At 46.4% G+C, this 21,198-nt stretch overlaps 1 protein-coding gene across 4 annotated transcripts in view; it reads left to right on the top strand.

Annotated features, from left to right (window-relative positions):
- Positions 1-21,198, top strand: part of LOC138567400 (monocarboxylate transporter 13-like) — a 391,669-nt gene that overhangs the window by 148,641 nt on the left and 221,830 nt on the right. Inside the window, exon 2 of one of the 4 annotated variants that reach the window (XM_069645584.1) lies at positions 478-540. The exons of the other annotated variants lie outside the window; for them this stretch is intronic. The gene's annotated coding sequence lies outside the window, so the exon portion shown is untranslated. The remainder of the gene's footprint in view (positions 1-477; positions 541-21,198) is intronic. 4 annotated transcript variants of the gene reach the window in all.

Raw genomic sequence — 21,198 nt, 5'->3', positions numbered from 1 at the left:
GCCTAGAATGATTGCTGTAGTGAGTCTGCAAAGGGTGGACTCACGCTAGAATAACACACAAATCTTTGTGCACAACCTAATCCCCTTCAGACGCTATATTTTCCACCCATGTGAAGGGTTACAACAGCACATACCTTCGCTTGTTTGGACAAGCATGTTTTTCTGGGCACCATCATTGATTAGAGCCAATACTTTTTTTACTTTCGCCTGGACCAGCACTTTAAATCGTATATGCATTGTTCCATCCAGCCTTTCGCCAGGTTTGGCTTAATTTTGGAGATTACGCCCAGATTAAGAAACTATGGTAACTTTTACTGTATTTACATGTGTAGCAGCACGCTTTTTGTAACGCAGATATACCTATGAACCCCTGCTCGGCCGGAGCTGTAGCCAGGGGTACCTAGTTCACTTCACCTCTGAGATAGTTAACATTTATTAACCTCCGCCTGACCCACGCGCCTCTCTCTTTTGTTATAGAGTACCTTGAGACCGCACCTCCACTGTGGCCACCATCCCCTCTTGACTCTCTCTGAAGATTGGGTGAGTCTCTCTCTGCCCTTGGCTTTGAGCAAATGTCAGGTAGTACCTTAGCGCCGTCCCGGCTTTACTATATTTGTTTACCCTTACAGGTTTTGAAGTTGGGTCTGTGTAAAGAATTGTAGATGTTAGTGTTACCTTTCTTTTTTCTAGATTAGGACCTTACTGATTCCGAGACTGAGTGTTTATTCTGGATAATTTGTGGGGATGACAAATCCGTGGATCAGTTGCGCGCTGGTTGGATATGTTAGTCCAATGGTCGCCTTTGTGCGAATTGATTACATTTATGGTCCAGTCAAGTGTTTGTCATTATATAAGTTATTTATTTCTTGGTTAGTTAGCACCAAAGAAAACATCATTGTGGCAATGAATGACAATTTGTGACATGGTAAATCGCTACACAGCCGGCGCGCGTTTCAACCTAAGTCTTTTTCAAGGCCAATTGAGTTAGGGGGTGGGCTCCGAGGAGCTGTAGGCTGGTCCTCCCGGGTAAGGGCACCATAGGGGCTGGGTAACTATTTTGTTTGCCAGGTCCGGCGTGTGGTCATATGTGAGGGTTCTCGGGAAGCGCGTTGGACTAACATATCCAAGCAGCGCCCAACTGATCCACGGATTTGTCATCCCCATAAATCTTCAAAGTAATCGGGAACCTCGGAGTTGGTTCCCTGACAAACCAGGATCTAGGCTGCTGGCAGATTCAGAAACAAGCAAAGAGGAGGTGCGCAGGAGAGAGGGAGTCCCGATACCAATAACTCCAACCAATGCAACACTTTTATTCTGGATAACCCTGTAGGGCCACTCGAATGAAATTGATGATGACCAGGAACATGTAGCTCACACCCTGAGGATGAATCTATGATCTGGAATGCGTTGCTGAAAGAAAACACCGCTATTGAGCTTTTTTGGAGCTAGGAGCTACAAGGACTGTATGACATGATGTGGAAAGTTGATGGGTGAATACCTAGACACACTTGAATCTGTACATACCTTGATGAAATAGTTGTTTCAGATTATGTCCTATCACGAAGGAGGACATTTGTGATAACATTGTACACGAATAAGGACATTTTGTGATAACATTGTACATGGTTGATAATGTATGAATACCCTATTGCCCTTGACTCCAATGGGATGGATCAATTGGGGGTATGGACATTCAAAACCTGGTGTGATCGACAGTACATTGTGTTATCAACACTGCAATGCTGACAGTGATTTGTTATTGAATAGCTATAGATAAACGTGTATTGAAGTTTAATCTTGTTTCGAATTGAAACTACATTGTTACTAATGTTAAGTATCTTCCTCACTGATAGTGAGGCAACTTATTCTCATTTCTATCAAACTATATTGGGACTATTGTCCCCCCTAAGAGTGCATTTGGGCCTACTGTGTAGTGATACATAGTTCTGTTTCTGTTTTACTCGTTGTCCCAAGTGGCCTTGGGACTATAGCCCGTCTGCACCTGAAGTGGATTTTGTACAATGCATACGTTTAATTCAATGTTAGTATCCGAAATATTTACAGAGATATACAAGTCTCTCAATTTGAGACCAGACAAGCCAGTGCACCCCTACACTCCTCTTCTTCTATTCGCCTTTTGTACGTTCACCTTTTTTTGCAGAGGGAGAATTATGGGGCATTTTGTACTTTCGCCTTTATAGCGGAGGGAGGCCTATGGGGCAGTTTGTACTTTTGCCTTTATAGCAGAGGGGAAGTATGGGGTATTGTTTACATTCGCCTTAATAGCAGAGGGTGAAGTATAGGGCATTTTTTACTGTCACCTTTATAGCAGAGGGAGAAGTATGGGGAATTATACACTTTTGCATTTATAGCAGAGGGAGAAGTATGGGTCATTTTGTACTTTCATCTTTATAGCGGAGGGATAAGTGTGGGGCATTTTTTACTTTCACCGTATAGCAGACAAAGAAGTATGGGGCATTTTGTACTTTTGCCTTATAGCGAAGGTAGAAGTATGGGGCCTTTTGTACTTTCACCTTTATAGTGGAGGGAGAAGTATGGGGCATTTTTTACTTTTGGCTTTATAGTGGAGGGAAAAGTATGGGGCATTGTGTACTTTCACCTTTATAGCGGTGGGAATAATAATGGGCAGTTTTTACTTTCCCCTTTATAGCGAAGGGAGAAGTATGGGGCCTTTTGTACTTTCCCCTTTATAGTGGAGGAAGAAGTATGGGGCATTTTGAACTTTCGCCATAATAGAGGAGGGAGAAGTATGGGTAATTTTTCGTTGGCACTTGTCCTCTGCCATGCACCCCTGGATTTGTGTTCCCTGATTGGCTGGAGCTGATCTCCTCAGGCCTGGGACCCAGCTCTGTTCTCAGTGCACCTTCTCAAGGTGATGAGAAAGACCTTTGCCCTCATTATGAGTCCGGCGGTAGCCGTGCCAGTAAAAGCAGCAGGCTGCTGCCAGACCCATAGTGAATTACCAGCGCTGGACTTGCTGGATTTACCAGGGCATTACAACCCTGGTGGTCCGGTAAATCCGGCACCAGAAATTCTGTTAAGCCCGGGGTCGTGGAAACACCAACACCATGTCGTAAGGGTGCCAGTGTTTCCGTATCCATCTGCGGACGGTGCCGTTCTGCCCGCCAGGTCAGACCTGGCTGGCTGTACGGCACCCGCCCGCAGATCTCGTAGTTTGCCAGTCCGGAAAACAGTGCCGGTACAGTTGTACCGGCACCGTTAATTCCAGACCGGCAAACTTGTAATGAGGGCCTATGTGTCCCCATTGCTGCCATCAGTATTATCACTTTGCCTTTGAGAGTGCCTGCAGGGTTTCAACATTGTAGAACAACACATGTATCGCTTTGTGTCTGTTTCACTGGGAACTGCTCCTCTTCTCACCACAAATAAATGACCATTGTCCGGCTTGGCTGCACCACGTGGGAAACGATGCAAAATTGAGCTGTTCTGGTCTGCAATTACTGAGGATTTATTCTGTTGTTTTGCAGGAGGCTCCCTGTCTCTGCAGCTTAGGAATGTTCTGCTCATCTCTGACCTTGGCTGCGAGCCCTGGTCTGGTGCTCCATGCAGCCTAATTCTGCTTTGCTTCGTATCTCGTTCTGAGGCCTGTGGCTTCATGTAATTCTACTATAGTTGTGCTATGATTTCTATATGTTTATACTGTGCTATTCTTCATATAGGTTAGAAGTATCTTGGCACATCCAGGTCCCTTATACAATCCTATAGTTCTATATGGTTAGTTGCACTAACTGTCTGCAAGCATGCTCTGTATCTCTTGTTGCCTTCCGTTTCTGCGTTTCCGCGTTTTGCTAATGCAAGAAAATAATAAAAGCTTTTGACAGTATGTATATGTCCTCTATCTACAGAACTGTGTAAGCATGTTCTTCGTGTGTGTCCTTTTAACTATGTGCATTGATGCGAGTGTACTTCATGGCTAACGTTATTATGCTGTGGTGTCTCTAATGACGTCAGCACCGCAGGATATGTGTCATTAGTCGATCATGTCCATTGAGGCATCTGGATCCATGATCCGTGTTGGGGCCCCTGTACCCATGATGACGTTAGTAGAATAGGGTTTGAATGGTTGTCTGAGAGAATATCTGTTCCCATAAGTAGTTGTCACTGGCCCTCCTGGGGGATTTCCATACAGTGACTGGCATCTTGCATCTCTGACTATTCGGGCTGTCATGTTTATAGGGGTCAAGAGTGGCCTTCCAGGGACCCTCTCTTCAAATGTGTATCATATGTATTCATAAAGTTATGACTATTAATAAAACAAAACAAGAAAATAACATAAAACATTGATTTTGCCTTCATTTTCATTGTAAGATTTAACTTCAAATCCACCTATTATTATAACTTTGTACAATGATCCAACAGTGGCTGGAGCAATGAATAAAATGTTACATTAGAGAAAACATTGGATACAGTGATCGTCCCTTTTGGCTTGCCTTAATGTATAGTGGGTGAACTGCATCAGCGGGCCATTCAGAATACTTGTCAAGATCCTATCACTTGATTCATTTCATTTTATAATGATGTCTCTAGAGCACCTGCTGTGCCCTCTTACTAGCTTGATCATATTTCTGACTCACACGGGCTGCTTTGTCATTTTAGAGATGTAGCTCCATTTTCAACTGGTGCTTTCTGGATCTCCTGCTTTCACTTTACACTGATTAAAAGCCAGTCTCTGAGTGCAATGTACGCAGGACCAGTACAGTTCCTACAATGGTTTTAGTTGCATAGGTGACTATCTGCATCCCACAGGTGCACCCTATTCATAGCAATGGAATACATATTCTATTAGTGAAGCAGGGAAAGGCACTATTGTAGAACCTCTCACTCTGCCTTTTGTTATTATCCTACAATACCTCTTAGTGCCTGTTTATCTTTCAAGATTTGGGATCAGTGTTAGTTTGTAGAAGTTTGTAGAAGTGTAGGGCTGAGTAGGTGGTTTAGCCAATACGCATCCATGTACTTCTGCAGAGCAGAAGTCATTTTGTCACAGTGACCAATTCATGGAAAGGCCTGGTGTGTATCCAGTTTGTTTAGGCTCCCCCAAAGCAACCATGTGTGACTCACCCGGGAATTCCTCTCTTTGATCTGCCTGAGAAGAGTTGTTGCTTTCCACCATGGAATAGGAACACTCTCTGGTAGGTCCCAGGGAACTGGTGCTTCTAAGATAGTCCTGCCATTACAATGGCCACTTCACACAGGGGTGCTGATAACTGGAGTCCTTTCAACGTAGGCAGACAGAGGAAGGGGGAATAATTAGAAAAGCTATGAAGAGAGTTTCAGTCACAGAGGGGTCACCCTATTTTACATTTTGCTAGTGCTCCTGACTTCCTGTTCACCCTCCCTACTTCCTGCAAAACACTCTGGGTATGACATTAGAAGGTAGAGGACGCTTGTTACAGCAGCCTGAATTGGATACTTAATACCAGGCCTGCTCTGGACCAGTCCACTGTAGTACTTTGCCTACATAAGGGATGGAAACTCTCAACTTATTTGATGAATCTTTGGACCCTACTTGAAGAGGGATTGACTGGAACATGATTGGGAGTACAGTCTACTCCAACGTGCTTTGTCAGGAAGGCTAACCATCGCAAGGGTCTAAAGTGGATGATCAGCTGACTGGACAGCTGACTGGACAAGGCCTACTGCAACTGAGACACTGGTACCCAGCCCCCTGCTCACTTATGATGATAGAACAGTGGAAGTGCTTTCTACAGAATGCTCTGGTTATGAAGGACAGCAGAAAGGACTCATTTTGGCCCTGAGACCCTGTACTGGGCCTCACAGCAACTGGAGATCTGAGGTAGCAACCCCTGGCACTGCCTGCATCTCAAAACTGCTTTGACGTCAGTTTGGACACCTTCAACACCTTCCAAGATGCTGCAAGGGAATGGCCAGAGTCATCTTTGACCTCAATGCTCAACTACCTCTGCAGCTCCAAATTTCACTCGATGCAGTCAATGAAACTCCACCGACTCAGAATTCAAGTCCTGGCAAGGCTTTTAATGCACCCAAATAGACACCATTTGCCTGGTTAGCCGCTTCTTTGAGCTCCAAGTTGTGACAACTGCAGTACCCCTACAACTTGTTGAGCCAATTGAGTCCATTCAACACTGTAGGGGGCTTCAAGCTACCGAAGCAGAGGCAACTGAGTCCTCCAGCACCACCAAGCCAGAGCGACCTGCCACCATCCCCAGCATCTTTGACCTACAAGCCATAGCCACTGCCAAACAGTACATCATTTGAACTCCCCAGACCAGCGAGCGCCCAGCCTGTTGGTTTGATGCTGAAAGGCTTGTCTCGACACTTTAGCCCAGAAAAATTTGAACTAAAAGTATTTGTAGTGGTACCGTCCCTTAGTCCATCTTAAGAGACTCAGGGCCTCATTACACGGTAGGTGCTAAACCATGGTGCTATTAGCACCATGGTTCATGCCAGTAATTTACCGATTCCGCCATGGAGGAATGGGGAATTACCACCCCATTCCGAGGTTGGCGGGGCGGTAAGTCCCCATGTCGCCATGGCCCTTCCCCATTCCCATTTTTGCCCCATAGGGCATAATTGGAATGGGGAAGGCGCTAATTACGGTACCGCAAATTGCGGTGCCGTAATTAGCACCAGGTCCCTTTGCGGGTCCCTACTTTAACGGCTGGTCTACACAAGCCGTTAAGGTCGGGTCGCGCAAAGGGACCTCGTAGTAAGGCGGTAAGGGCTAACCCTTACCGCCTTCCGTGTAATGAGGCCCTCAGTGACTAAAGCCCCCTTCTCTACGTTTTATAAGACATATGCATTAACTTTGGCAATTTGCAGCAAGTGCCCCTTTATTTTAAAGTCTGCTTTCTCTGTGTTTTCAATTGCACGGGTGGGCCTCCACTATGTAGCATGCAATACACATGACACAAGATACCTCTTTATGGATAGAAGGACAAAAAACTATAAGAATACATACCACGTGGAAAATCATAGAACATAACCCATGTAAATGTACATATGATAATAGCCTTGCCCTTCAATTCTTGGATGCCTTGAGAGAAGGCTAATCAGTCCTCCACTATACTCAGTTGTTTGCTAATAGGCTCCAGGCCTGCGTATATGGCTTTCTGCATTACCTGGCCCATACTTGGGTGTAGCTTGTGCGTGGTTCCTCAGACACCTCACTGGAGCCGATTCCTCTCCTACTCATTGTAGGTTCCGCTGCTGTTCAACTGAGCTTGTAGCTTAAGAAGCTATCTGCGGGTAACCTGGGCATGAGCTGTAAAGGCCGCTTTGTGCCACATGTGTCAAGTAATACGGGAATCTTCAGGACCCGGTTGCATCCCTCCATCAGAGCCAGAATTCTGAAGTTGAAAGGTTGCAGTCTCTACTCGGAAGATTGGCTAAGAGAAACACCTCTATGCGTATCCTCCACATCTCAATGACATACAGCTCCATGCGCACCTACCCGACTTGCATAAGCTGGACTCACCACAGACGGCGGGCTAACATTGGCCGGTGTGATCCATTTTCCAACCAATCACTGTCCTAGCACACTATGCAATTTTCTGAGGAGCCTAATACTCGGAGAGTCCCTGCATCACTTTATATATATTTTTTGCGCTCACATTGTGGGTCATTACAGGGCTACCGGTATCCCGCTGGTAATTCTGTCAGGATACCGGTAACCCTGCCTTACTGTCCCCGCCGTCCGATATCCCGTTATTACTGGGATATTATGGACGGGGGAGTGACAGTAGGTTCACATTCCCATGGGGTTCCATAGGACTCAATGGGACGGGATATCCTGAATCACTGCAATGTTAGTAACGGTGCCGGTGATTCAGGCATGTGTTTGCCAGCAGGGGCCTGAACACCCAGCATGCCAGGCCTGCCGGGAGAGCCGTGACCCCCACCGGCAAACCTGAAGTGTGCCGGTCGAGTTCAAATGCCGGCGCTGGAATTACCGGCATTTTTGTGTATTGAGGCCCACAATCTTCCACTTTAACATCAGGTTCATGTACCCTCCTTTTATCATCTGTGGATTTCTTCATACGCGCCTTCTTTTCCGCCACCACTTCGTTCATCGTCTCCACCTGCGGCGAGCACAAGCCCTTTTTTCAACGGTTTGCATGGCATCACAACTTTTAACAATGATTGGCATACTGAACTTTGTTTCTGGGGCAGCACGGGAAACATTTTCTCATGCAGATCTCATTTTCCCTATCCTTTGGAGGTCACCAAAAATGTAGACATAGACCCTCCTTATTTTTGCATTCTTTTCATGAATTCCCTCCCATACTTTCCAAATCACTTGGACATTGCTCTGCAGACATTTTTCCTCTGGGTAGACCTTGACACAGTGGGCCTCATTACGAGTTTGCCGGTGCATTAACAACGGTACCGGTAAGCTTGCTGGTACTACTGTTACTATAACGGCAAACCAGGAGTTCTGGTCGCGGGTGCCTTTGCAGCCACCAGGTCTGACCTGGTGGCCATACCAGCACACGCGAGCAGAACATGACGGTAGCACCACCTTCCCCATTCCCATTGAGGACAATCGGGCTCAAATGGGAATGGGGACACATTTTTTCCGGCGGCCAGAAAAGGGCAAATACCGGGTCCGGCAAGGTCGTAATGACCCAGTAATTGCCCTTTTCTGGGTGCCGGAAAAAAATTCATACCGGCGGCAGCCTCGTAATGAGGCCCAGTATCTCCTCAGTGTATTAGGTTCAGTGTGGCTTGAGTATTGCCGCCGCTCACCATTCACCTTCACTATTGACCGATGGTCCCAACACAGCACATCCGTCATTGCAATCAGCCATTCCTACACCAAAGCGACTTCACTCTCATCTTCCGGTTCCTCATCGCCAACTGGTGACCTAACCAGGAAATTGTCCTGACCATCGCACTCACCGGTATTTCCCCGGTACGTGTTGCGCAATGCATGAGTGCGGTTGCAATTTCACCACTAATCTTGCTAACCTAAGAGATATATTTGTCCGCCTCCCGCTGATAATATTTTTATAAGTGGCTTATGATCAGTATGAATCATAAGCCACTTTTGCATCACAAAAACATGACGAAGTGTTGTACTAGCCACCAGCCCACTAAAGGAATCCGTATCGAGGACACATGATGTGCTTTTCTGCAAATAGCATGCATAACCCAAAGGCTATTGAATACATTTTCTCAGAATGCATTTGCAATAAAACAACACCCAAGCCTCAGGTGCCGGCATCAACACACAGAATGTATTCAGAAGGATTTTAACGCTAGGGCACAGAAATGTCAGGTTTTGTGTTATGTTAACGATGATTTATCACACGCCCCTTGCCATTTGTATCGTCTTCTGGTGCTCTCGTGGTTCTGGAAGGGAAAGTGGGGTGGGTTGGTTAAGGAGAGAGAGGGAAAAGACAGGCCTTGTAATCGTCTGTTGATGTGTGTAGAACCAGGAGTAACTGTTGGCTGCGCATGTGTGTTTTCTAGGTATGTTTTTTGTTGTGTACACTCGAGGTGCATTTTTGCCAGATGGGAGGCATCCAGTTTTTGACTTGTCGTGTGTGTGAGTGGGGCTGATGGGGTGGTTTGAGAGTTGGTTAGAGAGGGGTGTGGGTTGGAGCAGATTAGCGAGTGGAGATTCTGGTTAGTGTGTGGTGAGTGGGGGAGGTCGTTAGTAGGTTATGGCTATCATGTTGTTTCCTGGAAACGCATAAAGCATTCCATACCGCTGGTGTAACCTTATGTACTACTTCCTTCATACTCTGCTTTTCCTGCAGAAGCTTGCACACGCTTGGCATCATTCCACGAGCGCAAGAAATGACATGAACTGCTCTTTGTAACTGAAGGAGCTTTCTGAATGGCAACCACCAGCCTTGCCTCGGGTTTCATTCCATCCCCAGATTCTCCGCAGACCTTCCTGTGAAATGACACTTCCCCGCCCCCAATGTGAGACCTGAATTCACCAATTTATGTAACACAGTATTCACAATTTTGAACTCTTCCTCTAGAGAGCTAGAACATTCCAATACACCATCCATCTCGTTCAATGTGTGCGACATCAGGTTTTGGAATACAGCAGAGGCGCTGGCACGGCCTCATGGATGGCATTCCCTTCCACCTCAAGAACCCATGAGTCTGGGGGCATCACATCTGAGAATATGTTCTGGTCAGGCAAAGAGTTGTGAAAAACTGCCCCCCACCTGCCCCACACCAAGTCTAACAAGTCATGTAAATCACGGTTTATAGTGACATTTTCGAATGTCACAATTTTGAATGCCTTTTTTCTCGAATGAAAAATGCCGAAAGAAAAAAAGTCCATTTTTTTTTGTTTAATGGCGGGGTTCCCCCAACCCCGCTTTTTTTATTGACCCTTTTTTTACTAACTAAACCCAAAAAAAACATAAAATAGAAAAAAATATTTTTGACATTTTTTTCCATAAAAAGCCATTCGAAATTGTTCATTCTAAATTTTAACTGGGGTTCCCCCAAACCCCTTTTTTATTGACCCTTTTTTTACTAACTAAACCCAAAAAAAACATAAAATTGAAAAATATATTTTCGACATTTTTTTTCCACAAAAAGCCATTCGAAAAAATTGTTCATTCTAAATTTTAACTGGATACCGTAAATCAGGTACAGGATAGCCGTCTAGGGCAATGCTCTCGGAATGGGTTCCCCCAAGTCCACACATTGTCTCAATTTGTTTTTGATCTTTTGGGTTAAAACCAGGGGCGAAGCCCGTTCAGACACTAGGATTTGGTTGGGATGATCTGTTTGTCAGCGAAATCATCCAGTGTAATTGACAATTGTTGTAGGAACTGTATGGACAGCGTTCTCATTTTGAAGGATAGTAATGCAGATAATCTCCTGCTGAAAAAGCCTTTAATCATCCTAGTTCTTTTCTAAACACCTTGTTATTCTTTACAATCAACTTTTAATTGTACAATCAGATACCCCGAGCACCTGATTCAACAGCCTAGGGACCAACCTAATTTTTAGGGCACACATTGAGGGGCACCCCCTTCTCACACAATTCACCTTACATTTTTTTTCATATGCTGAGAATCTTCCTCGTACTCACCAGGCGATATGTCAATAGGACCACCTTTGCTCCAAGACCCACCATCTCTTCAAAGCATTGTTGGGTAAAATAGTAAATTTAGACTCTAAGTTAGCCTCGGCCCGCACATCCACACGGCGCATTCTTACCACACAGCACGACTTGTGGCACACCTCATTGCACTCATTATCACCCTGCACCCTTAATACCACATTCTCATCAACTGCACCATCAGTTTCCTCATTATCAATGACCGGGGCCACACTGTTGCAAACTGTCGTCGAAATGTTGCTATTTCCCTAGATTGCCCCCTTTTTTGCAAATGGAACAAATAGAAATAAAGTTGGATGTTTCTACTATGTCAATGTCAAAAACAGTCCGTCCTGGCCCCAGAAGGTTTGGCTTCCTTGTCCTTATCATTTTCCAATTGCACGTGGACTTTGTTTTGCCCTTTCTTCTCTTTGCCACACAACACACACACAATCAGGGGATTCTGCCTTGAGCGCTCTCAAGCTATATTCAGGCATTTCGGTGCCTTGAGGATAGAATCATATTGTAACCAGAGTTGAAATCCACCGCTGCAAAAAGGAAAAGACCAGAAAACAAGACTATGGAACCTCCTATCCATCAGCATCAGACTCGTCCCCACGCTCCTACAATTCAGAAAATAACTCAAGACCCACGTCCTGGGAGGATAGCTCAGTGGCAACGTGCGCACCTTGGAAGCAAGACGACACGAAGCAATACAGGTTCGATCCCCGGGTCCGCGCTTAGAAACCTCTGTGTGTTCAAGCACGTTATAAATATGCAACTAAGACACAAAAAACCCAATTACGCAACAAAAAAACAATTTCTGTAACAGCGCCTTGATGCCCGCGGGCTTTGTGAGCGCTTTAAAAATTTTAAATAAAAAAGGAAATTCAAGGAGTCTCTCCTCCTGAACACGTAGGCCATCACGTCATCCCTCGCTAATCCTGACTCGCTAGACGACGCCCACCCGCCCCTCTCTTCCCCGCCACCCAGTACACATGTATTAGGGTGGCAGGGAGGAGTCCTGTACCCGTCCTCTGTATCCTACCCTCGCGTACATCTGTTCCATTGTTACCTGTGAAAGGCGCTGCGTAATGCATCTGTACTGTTGTATACCCCTCAAAGGAATACGTTGCTTCTCGAAGCTAGGTCTGTGCTCAATAAATACCATAATAACAATAATACTAATAATAATAAAATATCCTGCAGGACTCCTCAGGTTAGCCGAATATTCATCAATTGTCTCGGAGATTCCTTGTTTTCGTGGCTGTACTGTAAATCTTTCCATGATCACGTTAGTCTTCTCCTTGACCCTTGCCTAAGTAACTTCACGCCCATCTCTATAAACTTCCCTTCCTCAGGTGTAAGATGCTTACATGTTTGTTTTATTAATTGTAATGCGCACCTAACCCGGAGGTAGCAGGGCGCAGGAGCAACAAGAGGATTGTATAACTTAGATTACAAGAGATACTGTGGAGTTCAGCTGTGGTTACAGTGCTAGACCCAACAGCAGAATGAGAACAGGTACAATGTCGTAATTACATGAAAAGTATAATATACATAATATACATAATTTACAAATTTATAGCTGAAAGGTCGGTAGATGCCAATACATTAGATATCATGTTCCTTAATCCAATGAATAAGATTCGATCTGAATTGTAAGCAAGGCAAGTCTTCCCTTAGGGATGGCAGTAGCGAGTTCCACTGTTGTGCTGCTTTGACAGAGAAGCTACTTCCCCCAGTGGTAGTACGTTTGAATCTGGGCACCAGTAGGAGGTTGGAATTAGCTTTTCTGCAGGGACGGCAGGATAGTTGTCTGGTGGATCTTGCTATGAGGTATTGAGGGGCAGAATGGTGGAGACATTTGTGGGTCAAGGAGACGGTTTAAGGAAGATCTTGTCTTTCGTAGAAATCCAGTTGACGGATCTTCTAGTCTCAGAGATATGGGCTTTCTTCAGAAGACTTAAGGCTGCTCTTAATGCATTGTTTTGCAAGATTTGTATCTTGTCTGTGTTGTATTTATTGCTACCTACGTATAGAGCGTTGCAATAGTCCAATTTGGACAAGATCAAGGCTCTTGCTAGGGAAATACAGTTATTAGGAGAAAGGAAGGGTTTGGCTGCTCTGATGAGTTTGCAGGTGTAGGAGGTAACGGAAGCCATAGCGTTTACTTGTTTTTTGAATGTTAGTGTGGAGTCTAGATAAAAAACTAAGGTTTTGGCCTCCTTAGCCACGGCAATAGTATTGTTGTCTATTTCAAACAAGGAGTAGTTATGGCCAAGTTTGTTGAGATTAGCAGTAGTGCCCCAGATGAGGAGTTCCGTTTTGTCATCATTCAGGCATAGACCATGTGATGCCATCCATGCCTGGATGATGAGGTATACTCTGTTACAAAGGCCAAATCCTTGTCATAATCCACACTCAGCGGGATGAGGATCTGGGTATCATCGGCATAATTTGTGTAGGTGATACCAGACCATCAAGATCATTGAAAAGGGGCTTTGTGAAGATATTGTACAAAGTGGGAGAGACACATGAGCCCTGAGGCACCCCGCAAGTAATGGGCATTGGGTCGGCAGCTGCTAATGGGGAAAACCCTTGCATTGTTCTGTTATTGAGAAAGGACTGTTCTACCTTTAGTGTGGGTAGGACCTGAGATCTTTTGGGTAAAGCCTAGTTCCTCTAGGGAATTGTTGATTTGAGTGGCATTGGTGTCTAAGGGGTCGCTGAAGCCAAGGTTGAAGTCCCCTAGTATGATACTCTGAGAGGAATATTTAAGGTTGTTAGACAATATGTTTGTTAACTCTTCCTCAAAGGAGCCTAGCGGGCCTGGTGGTCGGTATATCAAGTAGATAGATATAGACAGCGTATTAAATATGGTTAACTTAGCAGTTAAGGCTTCACATGACTTTGAGTCGTGAGGTGAGGATATTGTCAATGTAAGGTTGGTTTTAGCAATTATGGCGAGACCTCCAACTCGCATAATTGCTAGTCCCACTGCAGGGTGGAGCCAGGATTCAGTAATCGCTAAGAAATCTATGTTTTCATTTTGTAAGAGGTCTGCGATATCTGTTGCGTGGGCAACCATGGATTGGGCATTTATAAGGGCACCCTTTATACCAGACTGTGCTAGTTGAGGCGGTAATAGCTGTGCCTTAAGGTTACATTTCAAGGTAGAGGTAGGCTCTCGGAAGAGGCTGCTATTCAGTTGGAGAGGGTGCTGATGATTGCTAGTTTTGCAAGGACCAGAGGTAACGTTGACTGACATTTTTTTGGTTAAGGGGTCGTGCAGTCTTGAGAGTCTCGCTCTTTGTTTAATATTCCTCTGAGCTAAAGGACAGGGTCTGGTGATCATGTCGTCCTGCTTAGGGAGAGGTGACATAGTGAAATCTTGTGAAGTGATTGTATAAAGGATTGACCTTAGTAGGACCGTGTAGAGCAGTGTGAGGTGCATATCATTGGCGTGCGGCAAGATAGGGGACGGAACTTAGAGATAGCTATCAGGCTCAAGTCATAGAATGGAACACAGGTCTAAAGATGAGTAGCTATGCATGGCGCACACATTAGGTGTAATAGAATATGTAGCTACTATCTTATTGCATGCAAGCAGAATAAGATTGACAATCCGGCAAGGCAGATGGTTCACAGGGTAGATGGCTCACAATCAGGCAAGGCAGATGGCTCACAGTCTAGCAATGCAGTAGGCTCTAACAATCAGGCAAGGCAGATGGCTCACAGTCTAGCAATGCAGTAGGCTCTAACAATCAGGCAAGGCAGATGGCTTACAGTCTAGCAATGCAGTAGGCTCTAACAATCCGGCAAGGCAGATGGCTCACAGTCTAGCACTGCAGTAGGCTCTAACAATCAGGCAACGCAGATGGCTCACAGTCTAGCACTGCAGTAGGCTCTAACAATCAGGCAAGGCAGGCGGCTCACAGTCTAGCAATGCAGTAGGCTCTAACAATCAGGCAAGGCAGATGGCTCACAGTCTAGCATTGCAGTAGGCTCTAACAATCAGGCAAGGCAGATGGCTTACAGTCTAGCAATGCAGTAGGCTCTAACAATCCGGCAAGGCAGATGGCTCACAGTCTAGCACTGCAGTAGGCTCTAACAATCAGGCAACGCAGATGGCTCACAGTCTAGCACTGCAGTAGGCTCTAACAATCAGGCAAGGCAGGTGGCTCACAGTCTAGCATCGCAATAGGCTCTAACAATCAGGCAAGGCAGGTGGCTCACAGTCTAGCACTGCAGTAGGCTCTAACAATCAGGCAAGGCAGATGGCTCACACTCTAGCAATCAGGCAATGCAGTAGGCTCTAACAATCAGGCAACGCAGATGGCTCACAGTCTAGCACTGCTGTAGGCTCTAACAATCAGGCAATGCAGATGGCTCACAGTCTAGCACTGCAGTAGGCTCTAACAATCAGGCAAGGCAGGTGGCTCACAGTCTAGCACTGCAGTGGGCTCTAACAATCAGGCACGGCAGATGGCTCACAGTCTAGCACTGCAGTAGGCTCTAACAATCAGGCAAGGCAGATGGCTCACAGTATAGCACTGCAGTAGGCTCTAACAATCAGGCAACGCAGGTGGCTCACAGTCTAGCACTGCAGTAGGCTCTAACAATCAGGCAAGGCAGATGGCTCACAGTCTAGCACTGCAGTAGGCTCTAACAATCAGGCAAGGCAGGTGGCTCACAGTCTAGCACTGCAGTAGGCTCTAACAATCAGGGAGGCAGGTGGCTCACAGTCTAGCAATGCAGTAGGCTCTAACAATCAGGCAAGGCAGGTGGCTCACAGTCTAGCACTGCAGTAGGCTCTAACAATCAGGCAAGGCAGGTTGCTCACAGTCTAGCAATGCAGTAGGCTCTAACAATCAGGCAAGGCAGATGGCTCACAGTCTAGCACTGCAGTAGGCTCTAACAATCAGGCAAGGCAGATGGCTCACAGTCTAGCACCGCAGTAGGCTCTAACAATCAGGCAGGGCAGATGGCTCACAGTCTAGCATTGCAGTAGACTCTAGCATGGTAGAGAGGAATTAAGAGGAGGGTGAATAGGTGAAACAAACTTGCATTATGCTAGCATATATGTGGCACATTAGAGCTAGCGATCATATGCAGTTTTCATTTAGGTCGTGCTGGGTTAGGTACAGTACAGTTTACAGAGGTAGATCCGCCAGGGATGCGCACGGTTGCGTGGGCAGGTAGATTGGATTGCACCAAAGCATGGGCTAATGTTACCTTAGGAGCCTGTGCAAGTGCGGAGGCTTCTAGCGCGACACGCAGATATGCTGAGTCACACTCGGTCAGCTCAGTCAGAGGTAGGGCTTCTCTCTAGGCCTTACCTTGTTGGCCGGCTCTCGTCTGCCGGTGGTTGGTGGCAAAATAAGTTGAGGGATAGGGCCAATCCGGTCACGTAGCAGCTTGTGTGAGTTAGTTTGCACAGGGACGGAATGCTCGTAGATATTGCAATCAGATAAGTGGGCAGTTTAGCAGGGTGCTTGGGCATTAAAACGAATTTAGAAGGCTTATGAATGAAAGCAACACAATGTGCAGGAGGGGCTCTAAGGCAGCTGGTAATATGCCTGGAGCTTACCTCTGCAACACGGCATCTCGGGGGCTGCAGGTACTGCTCCTGTGGAGTGCATCAAGGCGGATGAGCTCCTGCTCGATCGATGGAAGGACTGGGACTCAGCTCAGTCAGAGGTAGGCCTTCTCTCTAGGCCTTACCTCGTTGGCCGGCTCTCGCCTGCTGGTGATTGGTGGCAAAATAAGTTGAGGGATAGCGCCAACTCTGGCATAATCTGGACCTACATAATCTCACCCTTCTGGGCATTGGAAATGTTTTAAGCACAACACATTTTTTGGTGAGCTAGTAATCCGCTCCATTTAGCCAGAAGACCCCACGAAAATTGCGGCGCAGATTGGCAGACAGCATTGTGGGCAGTGAGTGGGGAGCTGCCTCTTCACCACCAGCCAGAGTAGGCTCGGGATCCAGGTTGACCCTTAGCACATGGATGTTTAGTCTGCATTTGAAATTGGATCACTTGCAAGACCTGCCCAGGGAACGACCATAATTAAATAAAAAAGAAATGTTGCCCACCCATTCACTATGTTCCTGACTCAGTAACTGGCGTCGGGAGCCTGGCATTACCGCCATCCGCAAATGGGCAATTACCGGCCCATTCATCTCGTAATGGGCCTGTTATTGCCCAATCGCGGGTGGCGGTGCCGGTAGCGAGCATGGCAGTAGCTGTGCCTGCCATATAGGAACGGCTACCGCCATGCTCGTAATGAGGCCCAGTATTGTGTTTGAAAACGCCCACAAGGCAACAGGAAGGGAACTGGGAATGAAATGCAGATATAACAATGATAGATAGAGGCGGTCCTACTAGGCCTTGTTAGCATTCAGAACGTGCAAGTCATGCAATACCTGCATGGCTGTTATGTTACATAAGTGTGTATAGCTCACGAACACCGAAGGCAACTTGGCACTGAAAATGCTAACAGGACAGGAGGAGCCATGAGATGAAAAGGCTGAAACAGATAGGTTTTTAACAGAGGCCTAAACTGGAGGTGGTTTTCCACAACCGTAGATGGTAAGGAGATCCACAGACTAGCTGCGGAAACAGAAAAGGAGTGACCACCAAACCTGGCCAGGTGAAACCGGGGAACAAAAATCAACCAAGCAGTCTGGGAACAAGGGCACAAGTGGGGCAGTAGGGTGGAAACTTGTCACAGCAATACTATGTGCCCACTCCATGAATGCCAGTTGCAGGATACAAAGTGACTTGAACGAGAATGGCTTGGATATCGTCAACCAGTGAAGTGAACAGAGCACAGGGGAAATGTGAGACCCATAATGGGGTACCAGTAGCCACACCAGCTGCCAAGTTCTGCAGGAGCAGGAGGCACTTGATAAGGTAGAGTGGTTGAGTTAAAAAGAGGGAATCACAATAGTCGAGGCAGCTCAAAACGAGAACCACAACGACCAGCGCCCGAAGATGGGGTGGAAGAAACAGAAGTACTTTCCGCAAGATTCTTAACTGCAGGTTGATGGTCTGACGGACCGTACTAACTTAAGCCTCATTAGATAGAGAAGAAAGGAACTTGAACCCAAGATGTTTCACCACAGAAACAGGTGAGGGTAACAGGCCCAGTTTTGAAGTCCAGAATGAGGAAGTGGGACAGAGAAGAAGAAACAAAGGAAGAACCAACCACCAAGACCTCTGCCTTCTCCCCATTGAATTTCAGCCAGTTGCTGGCCATCCACCCCATGACTGCCACCAGACAACCCCTAAGCCGAGACGCTGTGTCCGACTGAGAGAATCAAGACGGATAATGATTTGGGTGTCATTGGCATAGGAGTAGCAGCGCAGGCTGCTGGAACGGATCAGGCAAGCAAGAGGTTGGATGCAAATATTGAATAGCATAGGGGAAAAGGCAGAACCATTGGGAACACCACAAGATAAAGAGTGAAGGGGGGACCAGAAACAAGAGAGGGCTAGAGTTTGGCACCTGTCTGCCAGGAAAAAGTAAACCAAGCCAGGACCGGGCCAGAGAGGCTGGCGGATGCAAGACGGCCGAGCAGGAGGGAGTGGTCAACCATATCAAAAGCCGCTGACAGTTCAAGGAGAATCAGGGCACCAACCCACCCCTGTTCGATCAGCCACGCAAAATCGTCCTTTGCCAAAACCAGCACACTCTCCATCCCACGGCCCGGGTGAAAACCTGACTGAAAGCCGGTCAAAGAATCTGGACTCCTCAAGAAACGGGGAGAAATGGGTGCGTCTAACAGTTTCATGAAGAAGTGCAAAGTAGAGATAGGACAGAAGTGAGAAAGAGGTGTGACCAGTGCGTCTTTCAACTTCGCAGGAATTAAGCCATATGAGCAGGAAAGTGTCAGCGCATTGGACCTGTGAGGCAACAGTTGGCCTAATCTCTTTGATGACATCTAACTATATAGAGTCTGACGGTGAAGAGGATTTCAAACTCAGCCTGGCCGTAAGGATGTAATCGGTCAGAAAACCAGAAAGAGGGACGGAGCACAAGACTGGCCCTGACCAGAAGCGGGAACTGGTATGGGGTTAGCAACCATGCCGGCGGGAGAGATGAGACTTCTAATGTACACTGTGTTTTAGATAAAGAAAGCTGACAAGTAGTCACACAAAGTCTGAGAAGGAGAGATCCCCTCCAGGGGGCTGAGATATGAAGAGGGAGAACGAACCAGAGAGAACATCTCCTTAGGCTGATTCAAAGACTTGGCCACTTTATCAGCATAAAAGAAAGCTTTTCCCGAACGGCCAAACTATAATGTTTAGTGACTGAAATTCAGCTTGGCAGAGAGAGTAGTCTATCCGCCATGTCCGTCCCACCGGCCTCTGCTTAAGACGAAGATATATCAGGGCTTCATTAAACCATGGGTCAGAGGGGGGGCGGTAAACTTACTTGAGTTTTAAAGGGGCCATATGGTCGGCTACCGACTCAAACAGGCCGGTCAGAAAGGAGAAATCGACAGACTCCATGCTGCTGCATTTGCTTTGAATGATCAGCTGTTCCCTCGACACAGTGTGCCAGCTATGCTTGAGGGTAGGCTTAGCTCCAGGTGCTGGCTGTGGAGCAGGGACCTGCAGAGTAAAAGCAAGGTGGTCTGACCTTGTCGGGCAACCAGAGAGACAAATAAACAGAGACAAATGGCTTGACTGCAAAGATGCGGTCAAGCGTGTTGCCTATGTTTGCATGGGCTCCGATACAAGTGGATTCAGGCCCAGGTCTTTCCTGGCAGAGAATGTGCTGTGTTGTCTATCTGGTGGAATGCCTTAGAATGTTCACTGAGTTGATCTCCAGAAATGTTGGAGGAAAACACATACAGGGGTGGAGAAACAGAGTTAAATCTATAACCAATCCTCCAGGGATATCAAAGGGCTTTCTGTCATTTTCTAACATCGTATCACACAAAACAGAGTATAAGCCATCATGTTGAAAAACAATTGCTCCAAACAACTTGAAAAGCAAGAACCAATATGATTGTATTACCTGTTATGACCCTGACTGGAAGAACACCCTGACCCTGCAGGATGAAACTTACCCTAGGGTGCATGTGTGTGGCTTCCCCTGAGACGCCAGCTCTGTCTCTGCTGCTTTGGTCTCCCAGTAAGACATTAGAAATGCAGGAGCTAGGTGGGTGCCAGTGCCTCGCCAGGATGCAAGTCAGAGACCCAGTGTGATTGATAAGCTACCTGGTCCCCATCGCTACAATTACGTAAGAATTCAGCGCAACTGCTGTTGTACAAGAGTATTTTATTGAGAGATCAGGTCAGGGCGGAATCCAGGCAAGTCCAGCGCATTCGGTTCAACAAACAGTTGCGTGCGCAGATTGGGTGCAAGTAGTCTATTTTCTGCACAATTTATTCCATGAATCGGCCCCAGTGTCTGCATTCGGTTTCTCTTACTAGGTCGGGCTGTCTCAACACGGTTCTGAGAGACAGTTTCTTATGGTTTGGAACAGCCTCTGCAGATTGAACTCAATGAAGCCCAAGTCAGATTATAGTGATCTAGTGGCAAGAACTACATGAAAACTATTTGGGTCGCACAGGAGTCGAGTTCGACATTTGCCGACTTGGCTGGATTCTACTCGCCAGCCACCGCGATGGAGTCTGGAGCATTTCACACTAAATTTAGCCATTCTTAGCACTGTATGAACTGGCATTTGAGTCAAGCACTTTAAGGCCTGTCCATCCCTTTGCAAGACCCCACCTATCTTACTTTAAATTATGTGACTGTGACACTACTGGCAATTTTGGCATCAATGGATTGGCTTTCATCGATTTTTAATTACAACTGGCTCAGTAGAGAAGCCAATGACAAACCAATTTTTACTTGAATTTATAACGGAAGGATTTGAAGGTTTTACAATGTGATGGCCTTTCCAAGTGAACAATTTCAAGTGGCCTTACATTACAGTCACATTTTCCACATTGAACAAGTAACCAACCAATTTGCCTTTCTAGTCTAGAACGTGTCTCGTACATGACATCCACCACAGCCATAATCATGGAACGCACAGACGTAAAACGTCTTGCATCAGTAGTGGTTTTGTT

The sequence above is a fragment of the Ambystoma mexicanum genome, chromosome 1p, assembly GCF_040938575.1.
Source record: "Ambystoma mexicanum isolate Mex_15411 chromosome 1p, UKY_AmexF1_1, whole genome shotgun sequence".
Classification (NCBI taxonomy): Eukaryota; Metazoa; Chordata; class Amphibia; order Caudata; family Ambystomatidae; genus Ambystoma; species Ambystoma mexicanum.
This window is presented reverse-complemented; position numbering and strand designations above follow the sequence as displayed.